Below are 18,676 nucleotides of genomic sequence, written 5' to 3' on the forward strand. Positions count from 1 at the left end.
TTCCACAGAGAAAAATCTATACATGCACATACAGGCATAACTGCATCTGATAAATAGAGGGAAACTCTGGAACAATCATATGGGACACAAGAGATATTGCCTGACCTGCTTGGTCCTAGTAGAAGGCTGTGATTTTGGAGCTCAAAGTCCACATCAACCCTAGTTGGTGTTTGATCTATCAACCCTAGTGTGTTTGAGCTATCAAGTAATTGAGTCTCTTGTCTGGATGGATTCACTACCTGGCTCTGCATGCACATATAAATACATGAGAGAGACAAGTATGTGAAGTATTATCTTTTAGTAGACCAACTATTGGTAGTGGTAGATACAAGTTTTTATATCTCTCAGAGCTCTTCCTCAGATCTGGAGAAGGTAAGATTGTCTAAGCTAAATACAACGTGGGACCGATTGTTAAACATAAGGGATTCACACTGTGGCACTCTGTACCACAAAACAGCACCCTGGAACCCTCATATTCATCCCTGTCATAGAATTTTGATATATTTCATACAAAGCATGCCATGTAGGATATCATATGAAAGGTTATGATCTGCTGAAACCCTTTGCTCTGAGGGGTTCAGAGTGTGGGAGGGGGCTCTGGGCTGAGGCAAGGGGTTGGGGTGTGGGAGGGGGTGAGGGGTTTGGGCTCCGGGAGGGAGTTTGGGTGTGGGAGGAGGCTCAGGGCTGGGGAAGAAGGTTGGGGTGTGGGAAGGGGTTGTGAGCTCTAGGAGGGAGTTTGGGTGCAGGACGGGGCTCAGGGCTGGGGCAGGAGGTTGAGGGGTGGAAGGTATGCAGGCTCCGGGGTGACGCTTACCTCAGGCGGGTACTGGGAAGCGGCGACATGTCTCTCCGGCTCCTAGACATTAGCACAGCCAGGGGGGTCTGCAAGCTTTCCCTGCCCATGGGCACTACCCCCGCAGTTCCCATTGGTTGTGGGAGCTGAGTAGGGAGCCTGCCAGCTCCGCACCACCTGGACTTTTAACGGCCTAGTCAGTGGTGTTGATCTGAGCTGCCAGGGTCACTTTTAGACTGGACACCGGGCAACCCTATGGGAAGACAAAGACTTGAAGAGACTAATCCCAGGTTTATAGCGGAAGCCTGTGTATTAAGAACTAGAACCTACCTGCAATATCCAGTGGGCTGAGAAAACTGTTTGATCCAAATACTGTCTAGCGTAATAAGGTTTAAGATTTAGATTGTGCAGTTTCTGTAGTTAATAAATCTTTTATATTTTACCTAAAAGTGTGTTTTGCTTGAAGTGTTTGGGAAATCTCAGCTCAGTGTGCGCCCTCTCTATATCAAGGGTGGAGGCGGGGCAGACTGGGCAATGATTTTACACTGGTCAGGCTTCTGACGTGGGCAAGATGGTACAGTTCTGGGGTCCAAGGCTGGAGGCTTGGGAGACTTGCTGGTGCCTTTCTTGTGTGATTTGTGAGTGATTCAGGGAGCAGTCATGCAATCTAACTGGGTATGGGGCTCCACATGTTGTTATCACTCTGCACAACACAACCTGGAGGGGTTTGATGTTTGTCATTAGCAAAGCACTGTGAGAGACAGCCCAGGCTGGAGAGTTAAGAGGGCACAGTGATACCCCAGTTCCACGTTGCACCCCAGGGATCCTGTCACACACACATGCTGTAGGAGACCACTAAAATGAAGTGGGAAATTAAGGGTTAACAGGCAGTAAGATGTATTACAAATTGTTGTAATGAGCCATAAAACCAGAGTCTCTGTTAAGCCCATGGTTTTTAGTGCCAAACAGAGTTATGAATTTAAGTTCCCAGATTCATCTTTTGAAGGTGTTATGCAAGTTTCCTTTGAGCACAAAGGTTGAGAGGTCAGGTCTGGGGTGATCGCTTTTTGAAAAGTTCACCCGTGACTGAATAGGTGTTTTTGTCTTTATCATTTTTCTGTGTGAGTTCATTTGAGAGGGTATAAATACATGCACATATATGTACAATGTGCATGTAAATATCCTCACCTGTGTTATTAGTAACAGTGTAAATTAGAAAAACTGTATTTAAAAACAGATACTGCATCCAATACATTCAACTCTAGTTTACTTCTCACCATTGATGCTGTTCATTTCCTGTCTGCACTTGTCTCAGTTTAGCCAGTTTAATTTTCTGTTTCTAGTCATTTTCACTATCTGATTCTCCAGCAAATCAAATGTCCCCATGAGGAACATAATGCCTAAAGAGACAGGCAGATTATTAGACAGATGTAGTTGAAAGGTTAGACAGGCAGACAAGTTCACTAGCACAAATAAAAGTGCCTGAGTTCTCAACAGTATAGGGAATGTTTAAATAATTGTTCATTGACTTTTAAAAATATTTCATGGAAACATTTTGTAACTCTCGTTTTTCTTTTTTATAAACTAAATTTCAATCCTAAAGTACCTGACAACCGTGACTATTGTAACAGGAAAAAAAAAAATTGGCCAAATCATCCTCATCTCCACTAGGTGGCACTAAGCTTTCATGGTGGTTTCTCTCCTTGTCCCCAGACTATGCAGACCGCAGAAAATTGAGTCGCAGCAGCCAGTGTCTTTGCAGGCAATGAGGGAAGCATGCACCGATTAGGCTCAAATGGCCTGTAAAATGTAACAAAAAGGTAAAGGTGGCAGCAGCAGCGACTTCCCCATATCCCATGAGGCTTGTCATCCTGCTGATTTCAGAGGAACTTTGAAATGAAAGAGGGTTCACCCTTACAACACAGCCTAAGGCCAGACTAAGCAAAACAGAGGACATTTTCTTCACCTCATTCTTTCCAATAGGTTGAAACTTGCATTCTATGGCATTCTGAAGCACTGGTCTCTGCCTCCAGAGATGATGGTGCATTTATATAGTGTTACACAGTAAGGCTGTAACAAACATAACCATGGACGTAAATGTTTAGCTATGGATTGCTGTTTATATATGTTTTCCTATATATGATTATGTGACATGTATAGGGCTGGATGCACTTCTGACCCCTCTCTGGTCTCTGAGTGCACCCCTGTGGTCCAAGCCTTGTGTGTTTACCTTTCCTGGGGTTTCAGAGTAGCAGCCATGTTAGTCTGTATCCGCAAAAAGAACAGGAGTACTTGTGGCACCTTAGAGACTAACAGATTTATTTAGCATAAGCTTTCGTGGGCTACAGCTCACTTCTTCGGATGCATAGAATGGAACACCTATTCAAGTAACACCATCATAGGACCTAATCACATCAGCCATGCCATCAGGGGCTCGTTCACCTGCACATCTACCAACGTGCTATATGCCATCATGTGCCAGCAATGCTCCTCTGCCATGTACATTGGCCAAACGGGATAGTCTCTATGCAAAAGAATAAATGGACACAAATCTGACATCAAGAATCATAACATTAAAAAACCAGTGGGAGAACACTTCAATCTCTCTAACTGCTCAGTGACAGACTTGAAGGTGGCAATTTTGCAACAAAAAAAACCTTTAAAAACAGACTCCAAAGAGAGACTGCTGAACTCTAACTAATATGCAAATTAGATACAATTAACTTAGGTTTAAACAGAGACTGGGAATGGTTGGGTCATTACACTAATTGAATCTATTTCCCTATGTTAAGTTCTCCTCACACCTTCTATGGGTCATCTCAATTATCACTTCAAAGGTTTTTTTCTCCTGCTGGTGATAGCTCATCTCAATTGATTGGACTCTTCCAGTTGGCATGCGTACTTCCACCTTTTCATGTTCTCTGTATGTATAAATATCTTTTGTCTGTGTGTTCCATTCTATGCATCCGAAGAAGTGAGCTGTAGCCCATGAAAGCTTATGCTGAAATAAATTTGTTAGTCTCTAAGGTGCCACAAGTACTCCTGTTCTTTCCTGGGGTGTAATTTTGAGATTCTCCCACTCTTAGACCAGATTCCAGGCCACAGGGTTAGAAACAGGTCTCAGGCTTCACATCTGTGCTTGTCCATCTGGGCATGGTACCTACAGTTCTTCCCTTTGGGATTGTGAGACTGGTGGTAAATATAGTGACTCAAACCAGCCTTCTCAAACCACAATATTGTTCAAATCTTACCATAGAAACAGTGTAACAACAAAAAAATCTGCACGCATATCTATCTTACCTAAGCCCTTCCACCCTGTGAGGGGAGACTAGGAAGAGCTAGGGTGTCTGTGGGTGTCAGTCTGTTTCTCCCAAACAACAACTTCTGCTGGACAGACTGTCTTTTAAACTATTTATAGTCCTCTTGATCAGCTGGTGGCCAGCACTGGCAAAACAAGTAGCATCCTCACAGTTAGCTCAGGCATTATCTCAACATGCCATCCTCCCCAAAGTGTTTACCCAGAGGTGTCTTATCTGGAGTTATTTTCTTGCCTTCTGACTTACCGTATTTCCACACATCCTGCTATTAAGCTAAGCCAACATATTTATACAATAAACAACCCAATAACCAGGTCAATATACAGTATTCATAAATTATTACAAAATGCAACTCATAGCCACAGACTTAAATGTTTAGCTATGGCCTGTTCTTTATATGTCCTTTCAGGTATACAATTACACGACAAGTATTATACTATTTCCAAGAACAGAAAGTAAAAACTATATATCATGCAACATAAAACATTATACAGAACTACAAGGAAGACAAAGCTTAATTTACATACATTCTACTTGATAGCAACTACATATTTCCCTTTCTCCTTTTATTGGAGCAGAGAGCTCTGTTCCCTTTAGGCCTTCTAGTTCTGGTGCTTACACGAGGAGGCACAGAGCTTGCAGTACACAGCCTTGGTGCTGCAAAGCTCAGCAAAGGGATTGGGTTCCAAGCATAGCTGGGTTCTAACCAGTACACTGAATCCCAAACCCCTCAATCAGGACCTGAGCTTCACATCTGTCTCCTGACTCTGAGAATAAGATGGACCAAAACCCTGGGTCTGAACATCCTAATTTCTAGGAATGCTTAGGTCCGGATTGGAACATCAGGACTGAGGCCCACCTCTAACTTTAGAAGGAGAAGGAAGCTGTCTGGAGCACTGGGAGCAGGTCCCAAGCTAAGAATGGGGGAAGAATCCAAATAAACTGGTTGGAAATGAGACTTGGGAAACAGAGAAAGTGAGAGAGCAAGCTGGTAGAAACGGGCAGAAATGGAGGCAGGGTCAGAGCTGTGCTGGGGCTTATAGAGTAGGGTGAGTTGCTGTGGAAAAGTAGAGTATTGAAATATTTCTAGAAGGCAGGGACTGATGGGAGTGGAAGATGAGGTTAACCACAAAGTTTTGAGTGGATTCACAGAAGATTGAACTGTATCTAAGAAATGGGCTGGAGAACAATACTGAAAATATTATGCCACTATGTAAATCAGTGGTTTGCCCTTCCTTTGCAACACTGTGCTCTACTCTGCTCAGGTGTCTCTAAGAGGATAACACAAAACTGGTGGCGGCTGGGTGTTTGTGTGTGTGTGTTTCAGAGATTGGCAAAAAGAGTGATTGGGGGATGAAAGAGCTTCCCTTCATTGCCACTCTGTGGGAAAATATGCACTCTTTCAGGATCCACACTATTTCTGTCCTTTGTTCTTCTTCCCTCCTCATCCTCCTTTCTCTTCTTCTCTGTCCCTTTAAGGCTCATCTCTCTCCCTGTTTCTGTGTCTCCTTCCCTGCAGTAACTCCCAGTTCCCAGCCCTAAGGGCTCCTCTCTCAACTCCTTCCATAACAACCATCAGCAATGAAATAGCTAATGCTAACATTCAAGTGATCATGGTTAGGCTTTTGCGCTAACATGGCAATGATATTGATGAGGGGTGGAAGAATTCACACCTCTCTGAAACATTGTTTCAGGCTGTCTGCAAACTCAGGAAGACATCATTGAATCAGTTACCCTTCCAAACAGGGCCCAATTGTATCTTCATAACCACAAAAACTAGAACCTTATTTTGTAAGTGAGAGCTTAGATGCTTTAGAATGTGAATATGTCATGTAAGCCACATAGATGCATCCCACAAGCTGAATCTGGGCCATTGGCCAAGTTGTTGACTCTCCTAATACACCTCCCCCGGCCACGCACACATATTTGGTAGCAATGCCCATTTGATAAATTGCAGAGACATTTGATAATTAATATTATTCATACACCTTTGACCTTCACACTTGTGCTCTGCCTGCTAATCTGTCTCTGCTGGGATTATCTCTAACCTCTGAGCAGCTTCAAACGGATGCCTTTAAAAATAAATAAATAAATACATAAATAACAACCAGCAAAAGCAATGTGTTCTGCTTTCCTTTCAGTGGAAGGATCACTGTGGTCACGGGAAGAGGACAAGTTATATACAGGCCTGTGCCAGTAATAGACTTAAGGTTTGATATCCTGTGATCAAATAGGTCTAGAAAAAGAAGATTAATATACCTAAAACTGAAGGAATCCCAGTTTCACAGGAGGACAAGAGCAGACCTTCTCAGAGGTCCAGAGAGGCCTGGGCCACTTCCAGCTTTGGAGGCCCATAGCCATAATAAAAATAAAAAATGATGACACATGAAAACAAAATAAGGCACCAAAAAAAAAAGAGTGACATACCTGTAATTTGAATATTTTTATTTAACAAATGCTTTTCTAGCCTTTTTCTGTGCAAATGGGATATGCATAAAAACAAGTTGTAAAACTTATCAAATGCCAAAAAATTAACAAGTGTCTATATTTAAGGCCCCCTTTGAGCTTGAGGCCCAGGCCAAATGGCCCTCTTGGCCCCCCCCCCCGATTGGCCCTGGACAAGAGCTTCTGCTATCTCTGTTAGAGCCTTTGAGATCAGATCTGAAAATCACAACATTATCGGGGGCGGAAAAGCAATTTTAGATCTTTTATATAGTTTGCTAAACTGTGAGCCAGATCCTCACCTTGTGTAAATCAGAATAGCTGCACAGATTTGACTGGAGTTATGCTCATTTACACCAGCTGAAGATCTTTTAATCTGTATTCTTTTAATTTTCCCTTCTCTCTCTGCACAGCTGGGTTCTTGGCACTAAGAGAGCCTGGCTTTACAAGCAAAGGGATATGAAAAATAGCCCCAATAATTTTTTTAAACCCTAAAACATTTCTAAAATAGTGCCTCCATAAAATCAGAGACATATAGTGAATACATGATGGTGTGGAAAAGTATAACGGTTTTTACTGGTATGCGTGTTAGAGATGTCCTGCCTGCCTCAGTCATAAAGTGTGTAAATAAACATTTATTACTTCTCCACTAGTATCACTAATCACTGTCATTGCTCTTCTCTGGCCCTTTGTTATTTATATGTCTTTTTCAATATGATTGGACCAAGATTACATGAACCGTGAGAATGTACCATGTAACTGTGTAATGATATTAAAATATTTTACATATTTCCCCCAGCTCCTTTTTAATACAGCCTGATACTGTATTGTTTTTAGACCATTTTTGCATATTGAGCAAACATCCTCCCTGATGAGCCTGCCCAAATCTTTTTCTTGAGAGATGACAGCTACTTATTCAGAAGCTGTTCTATAATGTATGTAAGTAGATTTAAATCCACAGAAGGTAGTCATTTGTGTCTCTACAGATGTGATCAACAATTGGTTCTAAATCCAATAGGTGGCACTCTGTAACCATCACTTCCATATCCAACCTGACTCTTCTTTTCATTAAGCAAGGACAAAATTAACAACAGAGCCCAAAATTCAAGTTTTGTGAGAAAGGATTTTACAAACACCTGGCCTGAACAGAAATAGTTTAATGAAATAATCAGAAAACCCCAATTACAATATTAGGTCTTTATTGAACCATTTATCCGCAGTGTTGAGAATCAAGGCACACTTTGCTCTGAAAAATGCTACACCTACTGTTGCAAGTGACACCTCATGTTTCTATAACTGAAAGAGTTTAGAGAAAGATGATATTTTCTTCTGTTTTTTTAGTTTGCATTTTGCATTCAGTTTATGCATTTGACTAGAATCAGTTTCATTGTTTAACCTGATGTAGTGTATCCATATTAGGCGCTTCTCTTTAAATAGTTTATGAGCTTCTAGTGGTCCTATGTTTCAGAAACTACCAGAACCCTGTCAGAGTAGTAGCTAGTAGGGTTGCTGGTTTTGGTTAGACATATTCCTGGAGGTTTCATCACATGACATATTCTTTAATTAATCTTTAATTCCTGGAGACTCCAGGACAATCCTGGAGGATTGACAACCTTATCTAGGCCTTGCATGTTGTAGGTAGTTAGTAAATACTCTTGTTTGGACCTCCGCAGGTGCAGGTGGGTCCTTCCTTTTATGTTTGTTATGTAAAGAGCAAAAGTCACACATTGCCATAGTCAATTAGTTTCTTGTTTATGTGGGACTTTCACCCAGCAATTGGAGAGAGAAAAATCTTTCAAAAAATAGGAAAAGGTGAACTGAAAAACCACAGAAGTTGGCAAGGCAATTTAGGGGTGGATGTAGGACCTGAAACTACTTTAAACACAATGTTTTTGTGTTTACTAGATTTCAAGGGGGTAGCAGGCCCATTAGTGAATTAGGTATTTCCAGAAGCCAGAGTAGAGACAGGCTTTGTTTACACTAGAAGCGGTTTGCCCTATACCAGAAAACCCTCCTAGTAGAGATGCAGCTTATTCCAGCAAAATAGTTTTTTTTTCCTGTATAGCTTATACCAGTTCCATGAATTAAATAAGCTAAACGAACAAAAAGACATTTTTGGCAGTTCAACTGTGTTTGCACAAGGCCCTTTGCCAGTATTGATGTCAGTTAGGGGTGTGATTTTTTTTTCAACCAAAAGTTGGCAAGGGTAGATCTTACCTCAAACTGATCTGAATGTTCATATACCCAAGTGCTGGGCCTTCCCTTTAACCAACCACCCTCCTGGGACCTCACTGAACATTATGCTGGTATCAATGCATTCCTCCTAATTACTACATTACATTAAGAACAATGGGGTGTTTGCATGCGTTACCCTGTGCATAGATGTATGCATGGTATGAGACAGGTTTGTTTGTGGGTGACTATGTGTTTGTGAAATTTGACACATACACATGTGAGTATTTGTGAGATGTGACACGCAAGTATGTGCATGTGTGGAATATGATGCATAGAGCTATATATGACTGTGTGCAAGCAGTATGATGTGTATTGTGTGCACTATGAGATGTTTAGGTACATGTGTGTTTACTGAAATGCGATGCATGTGTATGATATGTGGGTGTTCATGTATGATGCAATGCACACATGTCTGTGTGTGAGGGATACAAGTGTACAATCAGGGGCGGCTCTAGACATTTTGCCGCCCCAAGCATGGCAGGCAGCTGCCTTCGGCAGCTTGCCTGCGGGAGGTCCCCGGTCCCGCAGATTCAGTGGCACGCCTGCGGGAGGTCCGCCGAAGCCACGGGACCAGCGGACCCTCCGCAGGCATGCCGCCGAAGGCAACCTGCCTGCCACCCTCACGGCGACCGGCAGAGCACCCCCCGTGGCTTGCTGCGTGCATGCTGGTGCCTGGTGCCACCCCTGTGTATAATATGTAGTTGTGTGTGCAGTATGATGCATTTGTGTGTGCATGAGTGTGATGTGTAGGTATAGGTGCAGGAGAATGTGTTCATGTACCATTTGTGGCAAAGTACCTTCTTGTCCTCAGCAGGCTCAGTCCTTTTTATCCTTGGAGACACAGGCTTGGGCAAGGCAAATCCTTACCAGTAGCACAGGGTCCAGCTATTCCTTTCCCCAGTCAGTCCCTTGTGCTTGTTTTCTTCCCTTCTGGGGAGGGAGTGCAGCCTTCCTTCCTGGGAGAGTTCAGTGTCTTGCTTCACCCAGCCTACTGGCAGCTTGCCTATGCTGCACCCCCCTCTTTGCCCCCCGTCCATGCAGGGGAGGGTTTAAAAAGGTCTCAAGCAGTTGGAGCCAGCTGAACCTAATTAGTTCCCTAGTAACCCCTTTTCCAGCTAAACCTTATTTCTCTGTGGTTATCTCTCAGTGGATTGGGAGAGGCCTTTTAACCTCCTGGGACTAATTACTACCACACACACACCCCACACCCACCTTGTAGCTGTTTTTCCTGGGTTTACCACACATTGTATGTGTGTGATTGCAAAAATGAATAGGTTTATAAGTTTGTGATGTATAATGTGTTTATACTTTTTAGTGTGTGTGTGAGCTCATGTATTACATGATGCACAGGTGTGTGTAGGTCTTAGTATACACTGTGATAAATAGACATGTATGATGTATTGCCTGGACAGAGGGCTATGTGTGTATGATTAACAGCACTAAACGAATTGTACACCAGCCTGTGTACTGTGCCTCGGAGAACTATCTTCCTCATTACGGACTGGGTGACTTAGGCAGATATCAGGGTGGGTGGGTTCCCCTCCATAGGGAGCTCATAAAACCACAGGGGGGACCAGACATCACAGCATCTCCCCATCCCCTTTCACACTGTAACTCTTCATCTCTCTCCGCTGTTTATGCAGAGCTTACATCTTTCTGATTCTGTGTTTCATGGAGTGTATGAATATTCTACCTAGAGTAGAGATTCTTGTTGTCGGCCAGGAGAATGTTGACAGTGCCTTTTGTTGGCTCCCCTAGGGAGTTCACACAAAACACATTGGAAATTCAGCAAACCACAGGGTCCCGAAATGCTTCCAAACAAGAACAAATTAGAAAAAAGCATCAAATTGAAAACATAATTTTCAATTAGCGGCCGTTCAGTGGAAACAGGAATGTGGAAGGGGGAGAGCTGGCATGTGAGAGAAGCTGGGTTTGTTAATATGCTTTGTAGATACTTGCTGGCTAGTGTGCTTTTTTATTTTTCCCTCTTGTAAGTGCTCACCTTGCAGTGATTTGGCAATGCTCTCATCACTGCTGTGTGCTCTGCTTTCATATTACCACTAAATAGGATCTCTACACAATAGGAGGTAGACTTGAGCTAATGACCTGTAGGATTCCTTTATGTGTGCCACATGGGTGTGTGAGGATGTATATTCATGTGCCATATGATGCTGTCTTCTTCTTCTTAGCATATGCGTAACATGCCTCAATTGGCATGTGACCAGGATTCATCACCGAATTTGGTCCGTTGGTTGGATCATGAGCTTGCCCAGGCCAGGTGCTGATGGGGAGTGCGACGGGAATGCTGCTCCATGTCCCCCATATGATGCAGTGATACATGCAAGGAACACCAACTGTTCCATCTGTATTTTGTGGTTCCTGCAGCTTTTGTTGATTCCACGAAGCAACTTTTAAACCTAATTTCCAATGAGAAATAACTTGGACCATGTACTGCAGTAATTAATTGATTATTATTAATAAATAACCATGTAGCTAGAGCTGGCTGAATACTGAGAAAATGGGGTCCTTGACCACTCATTCAAACTCCAGATGGCTGATCAGTTCAACCATGGTGTGTTCCCTTTTTATTTGGCATTTGCAAACATTCACACAAGCAAGTTTTATTCACACAAATATTTGGGGAATGATTGGGACTGTTCATTGTACAAATATTCATATTCACAGGTGAACAAGAGTATTGACAAATTGTTATTTGCTAGTCACCTTTCATCAGTCTCCTATATAAAATATGTCATTCATCCAGCTGGGAGGCAACAACAATATCATGTGACTTACGTGGCCAGTCACATGCCACAAATAGTGTAGAGTGAATAATGAACAGTTCATGAGCAACTAGATTCTCCAAACTGTTCAATGACAGTGTGCAGGTGCTGAGTGATGTTGGTAGCCTGTGATATATAGGAGATCAGACTAGATAACCTGGTGGTCTCTTCTAGCCTTGAACACTATGACTTTATGAATGCTTATAGGAAGGCAATTTGCAGGAAACAGGATTGGTTCATGAACAATTTGCAAATAGAAAAAAGGACTGTATTTGTCAGGTAATTTATTGGTAACAAACAATTTAGCCTTCTCTTACATGTTGGGCAAACCTGGCTAATGTTAGATCTTTGATGTGGAGGCCTGTGGGAGAGGTCAATGACTCAGCAGTCTGAATGTCTTTTGATGTCATAACTGATGGTAGACAGGTCAAAAGGGATTCTCTGTGCTTCACTTACGGCTGATGGTGGAGATTTGGAACCAGTTCCTCAGCTAGAGTAAATCAGCGTAGCTCCATGGACATCACTTGGATTATGCCGATTTACTCTAGCTGAGGTTCTTGCTCTTAAGGTTAACAAAATGCTTTAAAAACTCCATTCCATTCCCATTGTTCTGCCATTTGCTGGAGTAATCTGCAAATCCCACAGTAGTGACAACGATGAGATCACAATGGATTTGTTCCCATTTCTTTGTGGTACTGTTTCTGGACAATGGTACTAAGGATAATGTGAACCACTTCTGTGTCAATGGTTCAAATCCAGCCCAGATGGGCAGTGACTGAAAGCTGTTACGATCTAATGGCTGGTCAGTGACCCTTTCATTAAATGTGGTGAGTATCTCAGTCCAGTTCCCAGTGGAGAGCTGTGCACAGCACAAAACCCACCATCCCTTTTGGCATTAGCTTGCACCTTTGTAAGAACCCTTAGCAGAGATACTGGTGACTGAATGGACCACAGAGACCAAACTTCCCTCTCATCCCTGGAGGAGGTCCCTCCAGGGCAGGCCTGAGCATCTTTGGTGTTACAGTCTGTGGGACTGTACCTGTTTTGTGGATAGAAGATGCTAGTCTGCGGGGCTGTCATTCTAGCACCTTTCACTTCTGGAGTGGCATTGGTCACCGTTGCTGCCACTGCTGCTGGAGGAAGAGGATGCGGTTGTTGCTGCTGGTGGAGAGAAAGCATAGAGCTCTCCTTTCACCTTATATACTGTTCCTTCTATTTCCTGCCTTCCTTCCTGAACTACGGCAACTTTGACCATCTGCCCTGGTTTTGCGAGCACATGTGAGTGAACATTCTCTCTCTTCCCCCCACCTAATCTCCTTTATTCCCCTCTCCCCCTAGTTTGTGGTGCGCTGGTGGGCCTCCTTCTCCCTCCCCTGTCTGCCCATCACTGTGTTTGTCTGCTTTCCTCTGCTCCCTTTAAAGTTCTTTTTCATTCATCTCTCCAGCCTGCCCCCCTTTACTCCCTCCGCCTAGGTTCTATGCACACGCTGTTTGTGGCCTCATGAAGCTGCGAGACTTCCTTGTCAACCTCTTCCTTGGACTGGCCAAAATGGCCATCTACCAGTCCCAGAGGAGGAAACGCAATGGGGCCTTCTCTGCAGCTGTGAGGCCTTTTTCTGTTCCTTGGTCATTTCACATCTTTGGGCAGAGTTCCTCCGGGCAGTGTCCACTGACTTCTTGGACTCGTCCATGGGTGTTGCCTGTGGTTCTCTCCTCAGTCTTCATCTGGTTCCTTTGTTTTACACCCCCACACTTGAGGGAGTAGACATCTTGTTTTGGTGGGCCCCTCCAACTCTTAGAATCATAGAATCATAGAATATCAGGGTTGGAAGGGGCCTCAGGAGATCATCTAGTCCAGCCCCCTGCCCAAAGCAGGACCAATCCCCAGACAGATTTTTGCCCCAGATCCCTATAATGGCCCCCTCAAGGATTGAATGCCCTCTTCTGGGATTTTAAATAGGCTGGCACTTTTCACTGGCACTAAATTCATTTTAACAAAAAATATTTTAAAAAAAGTTTAAATCTTTCAAATGTATCACAAATATTTGAAAGTTTAAACTTTTTTTTTAAATAAGGTGCATAAAGATCTCTGGTTTGGAAACCTTTCATAATTGGAAAGTGGGTTGTTATATCATGTATCACTCTGTGTGTGTCTAGTTGCAGTCCCCATTGCACCCAGTGATCCCTGCAATACATGTATCCCTAGCTTGAGCTCTGGGAACAATCAGCTCTCAGCAGCTGCTTCAGGTCTGGGTTGAAATGTCTTGATTATTTATTGCTTAGAATTCACCTAATAATACATTCATGCCATAGCATGTGGAGTCCTGGATAAGAGACTTGTACTTCTCTTATGAGGATATAAACACGAACATTAGCTGCTGGCAATGAAACAGCCAAAGGTTAAACTACTTGAGATGCACTCACTATAGAAATGTACAATGCAAACTGTTTTCTCATTAGTCTTATCAACCCCAGTGAGCTACTCGAGCTAATCCCCTTCCCCTGCCATTGAGTTTGGCCCTCTGAGCAGCCATTTCCTGTGGAAATGGATTAGTTCTATGCAACTTGAAAAGGAATAAGACAAAATTAAAGGCTTGAGCACTGAACAGAGCAGAAGTGCCCAGATTTCCTGGAAAGACTTGTATGTTTCTCAGAAAATTACACAGCATAGATGAATGCATCTGGTTCCAGATACAAACAGTAACTGAACTGTTTTGTTCCCCCTTCTCTCTGTTGATTAGCTGTTCCGGGAACCAAGAGGCAATGTAGATCAATGCTGGGTTAAATGTGTTTTTGATAATGTATAAAATGGAGGTCTCAAACTGCTTCATGGTGAGTCAACATCTGTGACACTTTCTGAGGGTTCCACTGTTCAGGTCAATCCCAGGTCACATAATTACATTCTACCTTACTAAATACTAGAGAGGAGTCTGAACCAGAATCCCAGAACTGACATCCTGTACCTTAGGAAAGTTTGGATTCAGATCTAAAGCCCAGACTGAGCTTTGTGGTTCATGTCCATCTCTACCACTTCTTTCTCTCTCCCTCGTCCCCCCATGTTATATTTTAAATGGGTTGTGTGTTTTTCTGTACACTATTAAGCAGCTGAAGTGTTCTCCCCGGAGGTTGCTGCATTTCACTGGCAGGTAAAAATATTTCTATATATAGTCTGCAAATTGTATTGGAATAATTGCATGAAAAACACACCACTAATGTAGTTATTATTGTTTTAATCCTTTGAAGTCTGCACATACAGAGGGTGTTTGATTCTCCACTGGCTTGCTGCTTGTGTTGTCATTTACACCAATGCAAAGAAGCTGTAAAACACTAGCAGCTTAGAGTGGTAAAGTTGTATGCTCACTTTGCCCAGGTGTAAATTATGCCACAAGCAGTGGAAAATGAGCCCCACAGGGTGTACCTGGGTGCTCCGAAGTCCCGAAGCACTTTTTGGGCTGATAATCTGGGAACTGTCTGCTTTCAGCACAGGAATCTCAGTTTCACAGTTCAGGCATTGCTGCAACAGAGGATGATTATGTGAATAAACTATAGAGAGCAATTTTGCACTAATTGGGACTGGGGGTGTATAAACTAGTTAATCTTTTAGGCCTTTCCTGTTTCTAATTTCTGTGGGCCTCTGAAGTAACTATGTTATTTTCTAGCCACATTTAGGGCAGATTCACTTGAAAGTTTTTATGCCACCAAGTTGAGTGAAGGTTAATAGATCTAGGGTCCATGCAGTCTTGACTCAGGTGAGCAGCCCTATTGACTTCAATAGGAGACCCATGTGAGGAAGGGCTTCAGGGTCACACTTTAGTCAGGAAGAGATCTGTCAAGCTCTTCTTCATATAGCTACTTAGCCACTGATTGCAGTGCAGTGATACCACTGAAAGGTCTCCTGCTGAAATAAGTTGTCTTGTCTACAACAGTTTGTTCTGGAGGTTCATACTTGTCACCAGCTGACTATGGCTAAAGTCCTTAGGCAAATGAGATCTCTGAAGAGAAATGGTAATCTAAAAGATTAGGAGTGGATTCTCAAATGGAATCCATCATTCTGCCCATGCAAGGCTGTGCTTTAAGCAGCCCCAGAAAACCCTGTACCCAAAACAGAGCCCGAGGGCCAATTTATGGAGCAAATACCAAGTTTGGAGCCTTTATTACTACTCCTCATTCTGTTCATTTAAAATTTCTATGACCAGTTAAAAGATGGAAAACTTTTACAGTGCATGGAAGTCCAGCTAGATTCAGTAATGAAATAAGAAAGAGCTACTGAGGTAGAATTCTGCAATAATTAGTTTTGATACATAAATACAATTTTCAGAAGCATTTTGTTCCTTAACCCTGTTTTGCTGATTCAGTTCCTGGTGTTTTATTATTTCACTGACATTTGAGAAGTGATTTCCAACGTTCCGATTCCCTTGGCTCTGGGATCCCCTATGGCACTGAATTAAAAAGAAACAGAATTAATGGCTAAGTAATACATAATTATTAACATAATGAAGAGGTGAAAAATACATGTACAACCCCTAGTCCCACATCCTCATCCATCCAGAGAGTGGCAAAAGAACAACCAATCACTGAAGTACTGAGGGAACATCACAGGTTTGCAAGTGGACAGTCAGAAGCCAAAGCTGGCTGAGATACCCTGGTTGAATTTACTATGAGCGCGCTGTGAGCTTTCTCTGTACTGATCAGTGCTATGGTTCAGAAGGTCTCATATCACTTCCTCTATTAGTGAGGCTGCTCCTTTAAACATCCAAATGCCTAAGTCACTTCCCATCTGCTGGAAAAGATACACTGAGGTTAAGCAGGTGGATATTAAACTAGATGGAGTGAGGAGGAGGGTGGAGGAATTGTTTCACCTGTTACTTGTGAGGCTTCTTTAAGATTTGTCTGTGGTTAAATGAAATAAGATACCTTCTGTAGGTTTATGCTGAAACCATTCCAATGAAGAAGGGTGCTTTCGTGGCCAAGGCATGGGACAGGGAGTTAGGACTCCATGGATCCTATTTCCAGTCCCTGGGTGACCTTGGACAACTAACTGAGGGTCAGGTTTTACATTTACAAAACATTTACATTTACAAAACAAATCCATCAAACATTCCATTACTTACAGCTGCAGAAGGAATATCAGAGAGCCATGGATAATGAATTCAATGAAAGTCACGTGCTGAGGGCATGTTAGAGGCTACTCTTTATGGGACGAGCACATCTAGTTATCTTAACAATTACAGGCTGTTTGAATATTCAGTCCATGTCTTCTCTATTAGCATTTTTTATTTACTAAAAATACCTGAATGGTCTTATTCCAAATAAAAAGCAATGTCAGTGGTGAGGCTGCCTAAAGATATTACCTCACCCACCTTGTCTCTTTAATATCCTGGGACTGACATGGCTTCAACTATACTGCATTTAGCAATCCTACACTAACAAACCGTTGTGTGTAGTCTCAGTGCTTATTAGAAACTCCATAATAACAAAACAATGTGTACATGCAGCCCCAGTGCTCAGAAGTTATCCTACAATAATAAGCTAGTGTGTGCCTACATCCTGAGCAGTCAGAATGAACTCTGCCAGAACAGTCGAGTGTACACAGTTCTGGTACTTTAGGAGCAACTCTACGATAACAAACCAGCTGGCTAATGAACCTAGAATGGAGGAAAAATTAATGATATAAGTTTCCAGAGCGTGGAGTTGTAAGAGAGGGGGAAAAAAAGAACTGTTGATTCACAATTCTGGAGAGAACCCTCTTTTTAGGCAGGTCAGACCTTTAGTGACACGAGGTTGACATTATTTACCTTTCTAGTGCCATGCCTCACTGTACGCTGAGGAAGGATGGGGCATCATACTTGTCACATATAAATTCACTCATAGAATAAAAAGGCCTATTGACTGGAGCATATTCCCTGTGGTTAAACAATGTTTTGAATTCTCTGCCTGTCAAGGTGGAAGCCAGCTCAGCATATAAAGGAGTAATCAGACACTTAACTATGGTGACTTTTGTTTGCTTGAATGCAAATTGAGTTAATGCAATTGCCTGATCTGAGGTCTGGCAGAACTTTCCCCCCAAAGCCATGGGCAGAAATCGTCAGGGTTTTCACGTCCCTCTCAAACACATCCACAACCACATTGAATACAGTAATATTATCTGGCACTTTGGTCTCAAAGGCATGTTACAAAGGAAGTATCATTGTCCCCATTTTACAAATGGAGAAGCTGAGGTGAAGTAACTTCCCCAAGGTCACCCAACAAGCTGATGGTCAAGCCAGAAACAGAACTGTAATCTTCTGAATATCACTCCAGAACCTTATCCACTGGGCCATGGTATTGTCTAGACAGCTAAGAGAACTGAAGCTATGGAGACAACTCACGGATTTTACAATCTTCTCAATTAGCACCAACAATAGGGAAGCAAAGGGTTCCAGATGCCATCAGAATGAATTTCATTAACAAGCCACCAGCTTGTAAGAATGGTCAGATCTTTGCCTTAATAACTGCCTGGGTTTTTATTATTAAGGACAATAGATACTGCAGAGCCCAGAGGGCAGCAGCCTTCAGATTATGTGGAAGGGGTGTTTGTGAGCCCCTGGCTGCTCCCTCCGTTCCATGATAGAGGGCAATAGGGTGACAAATTGGAACAGCAGCACCTTGCTAAACTGCTGCTCCTTTGCAGTCATTGGTAAAACTCCTATTGATTTCAGTAGTTTAGAATTGGGTCATGACAATGGAGCCATAGAAAGAATGCTGGATTTCCCAGTGTCTCAGTTGGTGTGGCTTGGACAGCGAGCTGGGAGGGGCTGTGTACCTCACCGTTGCAGTTAGTGAAAATATGCTAGGGTGGTTTTGCTTCTAGGTCACACAATCATGGAATTAAAACAATAAATTGAGGTTTTAATGCACTCAAAGGAGTCAATCTGCAAACACACTCTTAATTGGAGAGGATAAACTATCAGTCAGAAAAAAAGAGAGCCTGCCACACTGCATGCTGCCTAACACCTGCTTCCTGGGGGGGGGGGGGGAAGAATCAGAAAGCACCAAGGGAACATATGAATTGAATTGTATTGAAAATTTACTTAGCCAACCTTTAGGGACCAATTTTTGTCTCTCAG

The sequence above is a fragment of the Mauremys mutica genome, chromosome 4 (genome assembly GCF_020497125.1).
Source record: "Mauremys mutica isolate MM-2020 ecotype Southern chromosome 4, ASM2049712v1, whole genome shotgun sequence".
NCBI classification, from domain to species: domain Eukaryota; kingdom Metazoa; phylum Chordata; order Testudines; family Geoemydidae; genus Mauremys; species Mauremys mutica.